The 10,974-nt window shown below is 39.2% G+C and overlaps 1 pseudogene; it reads left to right on the forward strand.

Annotated features, from left to right (window-relative positions):
• Positions 1 to 310: 310 nt before the first annotated feature.
• LOC139475467 (uncharacterized) lies at positions 311 to 7,695 on the forward strand (annotated as a pseudogene).
• The last annotated feature ends 3,279 nt before the right edge of the window (positions 7,696 to 10,974 follow it).

A 10,974-nucleotide genomic window follows, 5' to 3' on the forward strand; every position in this document is an offset into this window, starting at 1 on the left:
GTTGCGGCGACGTGCCAAATGAGGCATGTCGTGTGGTCTCAAGACGTGATCAATGTACCGAGCTGCTGTGACACAATTGCCTCTCCCTGGACCGATGTTCTGGAAGACCACAGGGCCGACCCTCTGTGCAAGACCAATTCCCACCCCACACCATGATGCTTGGACCACCCCACGAGTCTCTCTCAACAACACAAGCATCCGAATAACGCTCCCCAGTGCGTCGCCAGAATCTCTCTCTGCCATCTGCTGTTGAGATACAGTAACGGCTCTCGTCTGAGAAGAGGACTCTTCTCCACTGCTTGTGGCGCCAATGCTGGTGCTGTGTTGCCCACTGAAGACGGTCCTGGCAAAGACGTGGTATCAGAATGGGTGCTCGGTGTGGCCTGTAACAGTGGAGGCGTCTGTTCGTCAATGGTCGACGCACGGTGTCCGCCCTAATGTGTCGCTGGTGTGTCCCCATGGTCTGTCGAGCAGTTTCCGCAGCAGTAACAAAGCGATCTTGAAGATGTTGTCGCCCAATCTCACGATCCTGACGTCGGGTGGTGAGCCTTGGTCTTCCACTACGTGGTCGGTCGTCTGTAGTGTTGGTGGTCTGATACCGTTGCTGGAGCCTGTATATTGTCCTCACGTGGACTTGAAATGCATTGGCTACTTGCCGGGCGGTTTGTCCAGCTTGCAATCGTCCAAGGGCTTGGTGTCCCTGATTTCTTGTCAATCTTGGCATGTGGTAGCAATTCATTAACGAATGAATGTTATCCGATCTGGGTGGATATTTATAGGGCAAGAAATGGGGGAACGCATGTGCATTTCAAATTGCAAGAAACTCACATGCAATGGGTTACCATGGCCGTTGCCGTGGTGCGTTTGGTCGATCGGTTTTATTGTCATCTGCTTTGTTTTTTATCATCAAATTTCATTTTTCCGGACAAGGTAATGTTAAATTTTAGAAATTTTGACAAAAATTACCCAGATATTTGAATGACAACTTTTCATGCAATGTTACGTGGGCTGACGTTTCTTTTTTGTGGTTCAGTATATATGAGGAAGAACATGCTCGCCTTTTCGCGAACACCTGGTGTCATCACTGTTTGATAATGATACATGCACTCATGGTTATGATTTTGTCGGAATCGTTCAATGGACTCAGATTTCATATGACTAAAGGGTAGCAGGTTTCCCTTGTGATTTTTTTGGGATATAGTTAAACATGTTTGGATTAGACTAATCAAAGGCCAGGTTAATCATGCACTTGATCATGTTACGTAGGTATAAATCTATAACGGTTTCTAGTGCACAGTTTCATGTACACCTACTTGCATTTCTGTCAAGGGTTGCCATGAAGGTTATTTAGCAAAACCTGCATGGCATATATCTGGGTAATTGATCAAGTGTTGGTAAGCAAAGGTCTTTGCTGTGTGTTAAACTCTGATTCTAATACTTGAAAGTTGTTGCATCTTAAGACGTTCTGATGCGTCAGGTCAAGATATGTCTGAAATGTTTACTCTTCCAAAGTGAATGCCCATGTCATTATCATTTTCAACATTTACATTCCCGAGGAGAATTGAGAGTTGGAAGATAACAACACAACGAAATATGAACACTTCCTCGTCCAGCTTATATATATATCTAGTTCATGCTTAGCGGTGGATATGTGGTTTTGCGATTACCTTTACAGCCTGTATCACAATCTCAACACAATTTGAGGATGCAATGGATATCAGTTGTTACGGCAGTTGGATTAGCTACCTTGGTCAATTTCTGTGCAGCAGAAGGTAAATACAAATCATCATTAAGACGATATAGTTTTCTAAGACTTACATATCTTGAAAATAGTGAGGTCATGCTTCCTCTCGTATATATATACTATATGGCTGACTACCGTATCAATTTCAATATCGAGAAGGATATTTGAGATGATATTGGAGAAGATCTTTGAGATGATCTTTTACCGTTTCATCTCTGCAGGTTTTCGAGGTGAACTCATGTTATTCATGGTGTATTTCATTCTCTTTGGAAATTGTGTAGGGTTTTTGTCGATTAGGTAGCTGGATTTATTATCCACAATATCTAATTTTCGTCTTAAGTTGTGCCTGCATGTAAACATCGGCGATGTTTATGGAGTCTTACTTGTTAGAGTACCTCTTAGAGAAATTATCGTTAAGGGTTGCAACGAATTGTTTGGTTCAAAAATGTGTTGACATGTGTTGATTACACTGTTTAATTATATGATGCGACACAATAACGGTTGATTATGTGGTAAATACATCATACAATGTTAAATTGTGTTGCAGAGGTGGATATGTGCAATGGAACAACGGCGAGTGCGCGGAACATCAGTCTGACAATAGATTTGACTTCAATGTACTATAGATGTTGTTGTCATCTAAATTTGAAAAGAACTCAGGTAGTGTTCAGAAATGTGACTATTGGCTGTGGAATAACACTTGATCATAATGTATCATTCCTTGACAAAACCTGTAACAGCACAGGCACCATTTCTCAGAAAGTCGATCCAGGTGAAATTGCGTTTGATCTGTGTGCCGTTCAGGAGGATTGCCATGCACAGACACAGTCACTCCAAGGCCAGCTGATGCTGCAAGTAAACGATGATGGTATTGTATTCCATCTACATGTAATCTGTTTTATCATACATGCTGTACATCACTTCATGTTAAATGCCGTTCGTCCTCTATCCCAAACTAAGTAGTGAATGTTTGACTTTTACATGTTCAACTGTTCACTTGAAACTCATGTAATTGTGATGATTTGGTAAAAATTGTGGTAACGTTGCTAATCAAGTTTGGTTTTTTTCAGTCTCATTCAAATCAGCTAGCTAACACATAGGTTTGAGGATGTCACATCGAGGGTCACGCAAGAACTACGTTTCATCCGACCAATTAGAGCGTCGTCAAATGTTCCTGTCTTTTTCTCATGTGAACAATGGACTTGCCTTTGCATGTGTTTATGACGGATGCCATCGCGAACACCTAGCATCATCAATATTTTACAGTGATTCATAAACTAAACACATGTAAATGATATAGTCGGAATCCTACAATCGACCCTACTTTGGAATATGCATATGCAAAGGGTTTTGTCGCTTTTATTTACAATATATATTGCGAAAGAAGTGAAAGTCCAAATGTTGTTTTTTTAATCATATAACCATGAATATTCGTAGGTAAACATGATTCATTCTGAACGATAGTTACGGGCTTTACGACTGGTTCCGTTAAGATCATCATCTATCTCCCGTTTCAATTGGAGAAACACTGGAAACGGATGAGCATTTCCATAGCCCTTGGGAAGTACATGTACTGCCATACAATCAGGGTCATCTATCAAACATTGGGATCTTTAAATTTGAATCGAGAACTTTTTCAAAAGATGTTTCAAAACGTAGTCGGGAATGCGCGTCGCATTTTTCAAACTTGTATTGCAAAGCTCGAGACAGCTGCTTTCTGATTGGCTATTGTCGACTTCCAGTTACCCCTGTGAACGGTCAAAAGTCACGGAAATCCGTTCTGACGTAATGTCCTCAAATCTTTTGTGTTGCGGTTTATTGACAATGTTTTTTTACGAACACTGTGGCATACCTTTTGGTTGTCCCGGATGTTTATAGATTGGACTCAGATGTATTGTGTTTCCGTATATGAACAGAAATAATATTTTGCGGAAAAGCACCGTTTGATCTACTGCAGCGTTTATGAAAATAAATTGATTTCAACAAACGTATGCGCTTTGTGGCAAGTACAACCAGTCAGGTGTGCTTGATTAGAATTACTACTGTCTGCAAAGTCTGGACATTTTGTAGAATTATAATGCCCGTTGGTTTCAGTAATATTATGTTGTACAGACATAGACGTGAACTGCAGACAGCCAGATCCATGCCCGGGTTCCTCTGACAGAGGTGTGACCGAGGTAGAGCCAACTACAGAACTGACTTCAACGTCTTCAGGTAAAGCAGAACAATACGCAGTGAACCTAGTCGTATTGTTAAAAATTGAATCCGGTGTGTTTGAGTAGAACTACTGCTGAATGTTTTAGAGAATTATACCATCTGACAAAAGAAACGCGAAAACCATACATGTTGAGTAGTGAGTGTGTATGGTTTTACGCAGCTGGTGTTGCTGTAATATTGCTAAAAGCGGCGTAAAACCAATATCACTCACTCTAAATTTTTGGATGGTTAGCGTTTCTGTTTGCGGTGAGTATGTATTGGAAATCATGTGCAGTATATCGTGATAAGAATAAAGACACTGTGGTAACATTTGACAGATTATTAGTTTTGTCAGAAACTCTTCTTGACGTACATACTTCTCTATATGTTTCTTTTGTTAGCGTTTCTTTTGGCGGTGTGTATACATTGCTTGTTAGCTGGATGATTATGTTAAGAGTGTAAAACAAGGGCTGGAGTCGTAGAGCGTGATATATCTGAGCAGGGTCGCACGCGCATAACTCCAGTCAGCTACACACACGGACATATAGGTCGCTATAGCAGTGAAATAATCTTGAACACGACGTTAATCCCCTTTGTCCTGACCTCAATTCATACATCTAGAAACTGTTCATAAATCCTCAAAGCACTTTGACAATGATTGATATGACATCTGCTTGCAGAAGCTAGTAGAAGCAGCCACACACGCGCGTGTACACGGCGCTATAAAAGTGCAATATTCTTGAACGCCAAGCTAAACTTCATTACACCTCCACAAGTACTTTGGGATGAAAAGGGTCGTATGAGGTTATATTTGATAACTTGGTGTGCACGTTTGATATGAATTAAGGAAACTCTAAATAAATAATCTCCAAATAATAAACTACTTGTCACACGTTACGTTTATCACTTAAAGAACTTAGACGACAGGGCCCCTGGTGCCAGCGATAAAAAAAGTGAAGAAGGACATTATGATATCTGATAATCAGCTAAATCAGCTGCTTTCTTTTTCATCATAAATACAAATAGTACTGTAATCGTAGAGCTTTTGATCAGGTGTTTTTATCGTTCATACCAGTTTCCAGATGCAGTATGTGACTTTGGTCATGTTTGTCTCGTCGCTGTTGCTCTGGTCATATAACTGATCACAATATAATTCCTCAGATGAGAGGGTAATCGAATAAAGAATATATATATATTCCTGGCAAATCATTAAGACGAGATATTCGTCTTCTATAATAGTGTTACAGAACACGTATGAAGGTGCTTTTTGTTTCAGTAGTTTTGGAAAATCTGTCAACTCTGATATGCAAATTATGACAGTTACATCTACACTTCGGTGTAAAGTTATTTGGTATATGCTTAATACGAACAGTGAACCTTTCATTTTTATTGCCAATCAATCACCAAAACGTCTCATCACATTTGTTTTTGACATTTATTTCACAAGATAATAACAAGGCTCTCCTATTGATAGTATCACAGAATATTTGATGGGAAGAGAACTTCCTTGATTCAAACACTCACTAATTATCAAATAAATAATTGTTTTCAAGAAAGAAAAAGAAGCTTATCAGTATTTGTAACTTAATTTAAATAATGAGTTGAGTTGATGACGCTCACATGTCGCATTAATTTCACACTGGGGACGGGGGCACATGACATGAAAAGCATGACTTATTTCATCATATGTTCAGTGTGAAAAATATATGTTTTATGATCCGTAGGAGTTTACATAGCGTTAGCGGTGGTTGGAGGCGTCTTGACGTGCATCGGTGTTGTATGCGTGATATTGTAAGTACACAGTAAAAGGTGATCATTTTCGTAATGTGTGTGAAACGAATACAAGAGAAATACAAGCATTGACTACTAGAGTTTTGTGTGTTATAAACCGATACATTTTCGCCGAGGACAAAACGAAACCTAGGTAAAAAGTCACTTCCTCAGCAGTACATCAGTTTCTTAAATATGAATTTAGAAATTCGTTAACGTTAAGCTTCGCTCTAAAAATCTGCTTGAAAATATGACTGTTCAACCGATCTTTCCGAATGTTAAATGCATGGTTCTGCGGTGTTGTTTTGTCACAAAAGTAACAAATATAAGGTTAAACATACAGAGAAAATGGTAGGACAGCCGTTGGAATACGATCCAATTCCAATTCGAAAACAATCGTAGAAATCTTTCTTTTTAGAAAGTATTTATTTACTTACAGGGTACATCGGAGGAACCAAAACTTTCCTGTGCCACAAGAGACAGTTTGTGATGTTAAAGTGAAGAGGTACAACGAAGACATCATTTTACATGTTGACATGGCAGAAAACCAGAAAGAAACGAATGTGCCAGCAGAATGTGCTTGCGAAGATAACGGAAAAAGGAGCGGCCAGGTCATTAATGGCCATTTTGATGATGTTGACAACACCGTAAAGAACCCGGAAAATATAATTTCCGAATCACAATTGACGGCTTCCTGCAGTACTCTGAAACAGTACATCCAGGGCAACGGAGTGGGTAAAGATAATTATGAGGACGTTGACAACACAACAACGAAACAGATCTCTGAATCACAATCGAAAGCTTCGTGTAATACTCTGGAACAGAATAGCCTGGACAAGGGAGTCGGCGGAGATTATGAGGATGTTGACAACACAGCTAAGAGCCAGGAAGATAATTCTGAATCACAATCGACAGCCTCGTGTAATACTCTGGAACAGCACAGACAGGGCAACGGAGTCAGTGGAGATTATGAGGACATTGACAACACAGCAACGAACCATGGAGTTATCTCTGAATCACATCCGACGGCCTCGTGTAGTGCTCAGGAACATAACAGCCAGGGCAAGGGAGTCTGTGGAGGTTATGAGGATATTGACAACACAGCAAAGAACCAGGAAGATATTTCTGAATCACAATCGACGGATTCTTCTAATACTCAGAAACAGAACAGCCAGGCTGACGGAGTCGGTGGAGGTTATGAGGATATTGACGACACAGCAAAGAACCAGGAAGATACTTCTGAATCACAATTGACGGCTTCTTGTAATCCTCTGAAACTGAACATCAATCTCAACGGAGCAAATGGAGGTTATGAGGATATTGACAACACAGCAAAGAACCAGGAAGATATTTCTGAATCACAATCGACGGATTCTTCTAATACTCAGAAACAGAACAGCCAGGCTGACGGAGTCGGTGGAGGTTATGAGGATATTGACGACACAGCAAAGAACCAGGATGATATTTCTGAATCACAATTGACGGCTTCTTGTAATCCTCTGAAACTGAACATCAATCTCAACGGAGCAGATGGAGGTTATGAGGATATTGACAACACAGCAAAGAACCAGGAATGTGCATGTATCTCTGCATCACAATCGACGGCTTCTTGTAATAGTCTGAAACAGAACAGCCAGGCTGACGGAGTCGGTGGAGGTTAGGAGGATATTGACGACACAGCAAGAAACCAGGGAGATATTTCTGAATCACAATTGACGGCTTCTTGTAATAGTCTGAAACAGCACAGCCAGAGCAACGTAGTCGGTGGAGATTATGAGGACATGGACAACACAGCGGATGCCAATGAGCAGCCGACAGGACCAGAAAAAGTTGAATTTGATACATGCATCAAGGACATCATACAGGATAATGCATATGAAAGAATATCCACCGGAGAGGGTAATCACAGACCAGCATCCATTTTACAGATGTGCCACGAGACCATCCTTAAAACTGGTGATGTTTATGCGAAAGTGAAAAAGTGAGGATATGGAACGTTATGATCAGTGAGAGGCTACACATGGTACATGTAACACAACCAAAAGGTGCATGGAGCTTAACATTGACAGCAGTATTTATTTATCTCCATTCCACCATACTGACGTGTAGGCGGAGTTCTGCATTTCAACTTAATCGTCTATTCCAGAATGTGGCTGTTTGTTTTCATTTTACTGCAAATGTGTATTTTTGTTCGGAAGTAATCTTTGGAAATCAATATTGGCTTATTAAAAAGTACCTTCTGCGCCGTGTGGAAATTCATACGACGTGAAGCGATGGTCAAGTTACTGTTTAATCAGAGACATGCTATTGTGATTTAAAACCGTTGATGTGAATGGTTTGTTTTTTTAATTTCAATCACTGTATATACTCAATTAAACCACGAACAATAGAATTTGAATAATGATATTATGCGCTGGGAGACTGATGCAGCTCTACATGTATGTGATATTTTCAACTTTTGCCTGCAATAGTGCACATAACACATCCATCAAGTTAAAACATGTGTAAATAATGTATTGTGTTCTGATGGTCACTTGAATTTAATTGTTCATTTCTATTTGTTATCAAAGTAATGTTTTTTTGTGTGTACGTGTGCGTGTGTGCGTGCGTGCTAGCGTGCGTGTGTGTATGTAGATTAGTTACATCTCCAGTGAAAACAGCCTGGGGGATGTGTTTCCAAATGTCAACAAAAGATTGATTCAACCGAGCAGGCGTCACCTGTTGGTTTTTGTCGTGTCATAGGAGTCGTTCCGTTTCATCCAATACATGTTCTAAGGGGTTGAGGTCTGGAGAATCATCCGGCCATGGTAGTAGCACAGCAATGTGATTTCCTGCCTCAGCTTGGTATCGATTCCGTAGATGGACAAACCGAATACGTTTGTCTTGTTGACGTCACGTGTGGATGACCGACCGGTGGGAAGTCATGAGTGCTGCCCTGCTGTTGTACCTGAGAGATGGCAATGTAAAATATCTGGCACCTCCGTTTTGCGCCATTCCTGTTTGCAGCATGCCCAGGGCGCGTCGACTGGATTACGGTACAACATAATTGTTTTTATGAGCACCTGATAGCTAAACTGTCATTGTGCTCTGTTTACATTAAAAAACACATATCATGCTCCAAACCAACATGCAGACGTCCTACTTGTGTGCCATACATTAACATGCATGTGAAAATTGTGAATCACGACCTAAAAGTCGAGGTGATGTCTTCATGTATTGAAATATAGATTATTTATTTTCAGAATATATGTACTTTTTTTGCACTTTATATAAAACAATGATACATTTTTCCGTTAGTATATATATTTTCGTGATGTCATTTACAGTAATTTCCCTTTTAAACTCGCTTTTGACTATTTGATTGTTTTATTCATACATGTACCACTGCAGTCACCTCATGTTAACAACATTTCAACCACTGTAACCACATAAGGAATCTGAAACTGACAATCGCACCCACCTTAGATTTGATTTTACATGTCAAGTATTGCACTCAACATGTGATTATAGGATTTCGACGTTATCCTGCAACTGGTACAGGCTTTTGTTCCTCATTTGTGAGCATTAAAAATAAACATGTTCATTTTTGTATTTGTCCTTCAGAAGGTATCAATTAAAAAACGATTTACTCCCATGTGCCATGATATAGTTAAATGTGCTTGGATTAGATATTAGTAATATACATAACATTCAACACAACTTGTGCAACAATACCATGGTGCTATTACTCTATTTTGTTACTTAAATTTTGTTTAAACTCCGTTTCCTTCTTCTTTCTTGAGGTGCTCTGAGATTCTGTCCTATTTAACTACCTAAACAGACACAAATAACAACGTATACAATACACATTGACGTATACAATCACATCATTGTCGGTCAGCAGTAGAATCGAATTCCCTGAGAATGCTCTGAGATTCTGTCCTATTTAACAACCTAAACAAATACGCAACAACGTATACCATAAACATTGACGTGTACAATCACATCATTGTCGTTCGGTAATAGAATCGAGTACCCCTAATAAATTGATGAAACAAGATATATATATACTTGTGCACTGCGTGTAATTCTCGATTTCCGTTGATTCGGGCAGTAGATAACGTTATCGATAATGTAAACTAGAACAAGGGAAGTGTTGAACAAAACGTTTTAACATGTGACTCACAGAGAGATAACAGCATAAAGTATAGTATGTTGAAACCATAGCACTCAACACCACGCGAGTATAAAGTTCGGGCTTTCAGATGAAAACAAATGAAAGCATGTTTCATTGATGAATCCAAAAATTGGCATGCATGTTGAGTAGATTGTAGTGTTCATAGAGTAGATATCATAGTAGATATCTTCGATGTGATTTAGAATTTTAAAACATTAGGTTTAATCGAAATACTGCTTCAAATATGCTCTCTTCAAGAAACATAAATTCTGTGAAAGGTAATGGTTTTTAACAGACTCTGTGTGATGAAGTGATAATGAGCAGCATTCAATAGCCCTGTCGGAGACGATTAAGCACCATGCTTACCTGTGCTTACATTCAGCACTGAAGTTTGGCTTCAAGATAAAGTGTTAAATAAGGCCGTCAAAACTAATGATATTACCTCTATTAACTTCAAAACTAATATATGTGAACACGAACTTCTTTTAGCTTTGTGCGAGTGATAATACGCAGTTTCTTTGTATTTTTCATGAGGTCAAAGGTCAAGGTGACAAAAGGGGTTCGTCTGGTATTAATCACCATTTGATAGTGAAGCATATACACATTATAATGATATAGACGGAATTGTACAATAGACTCTGCTTTGTGCGGAGATTTCGTAGGATTATGAAATGGGTTTTGTCACTCTTATTTTATCACCAAAGGTATGAAATGCGATCCTGTTTTGAAAATGTATTCATGTATATTAGTCCAAGATCAAAGGGATCATTTAGTTTATCCCAACACGTAGCTATAGTTTCATCTACATGTACTTTAGTCAATTGTCAAGGTCGTCATTAAAGTTATTTGTTATGCATTCTTATAAATATTTACACACAATGTGTGATTCTTATACTTGGTATGTCTAAAAAATATTCTGATCCATGTTGAAAGTCCGCGTCGTTATCACTGTTAACGTTTATTTTCCTGAAAGGTTAGCAGATAACAACATAACGTAAAACACTTCCTCGTCCAGGTTAAATATATACTATATATATATCGATTTCATAAATAGCGATAGAGAGTACTTAAATGATTTGAGTTTATGTCACGATCTCCACACAAGGTG

This window comes from Haliotis cracherodii, unplaced genomic scaffold, assembly GCF_022045235.1.
Source record: "Haliotis cracherodii isolate W230 unplaced genomic scaffold, xgHalCrac1.p SCAF_3, whole genome shotgun sequence".
In the NCBI taxonomy this organism is placed as follows: domain Eukaryota; kingdom Metazoa; phylum Mollusca; class Gastropoda; order Lepetellida; family Haliotidae; genus Haliotis; species Haliotis cracherodii.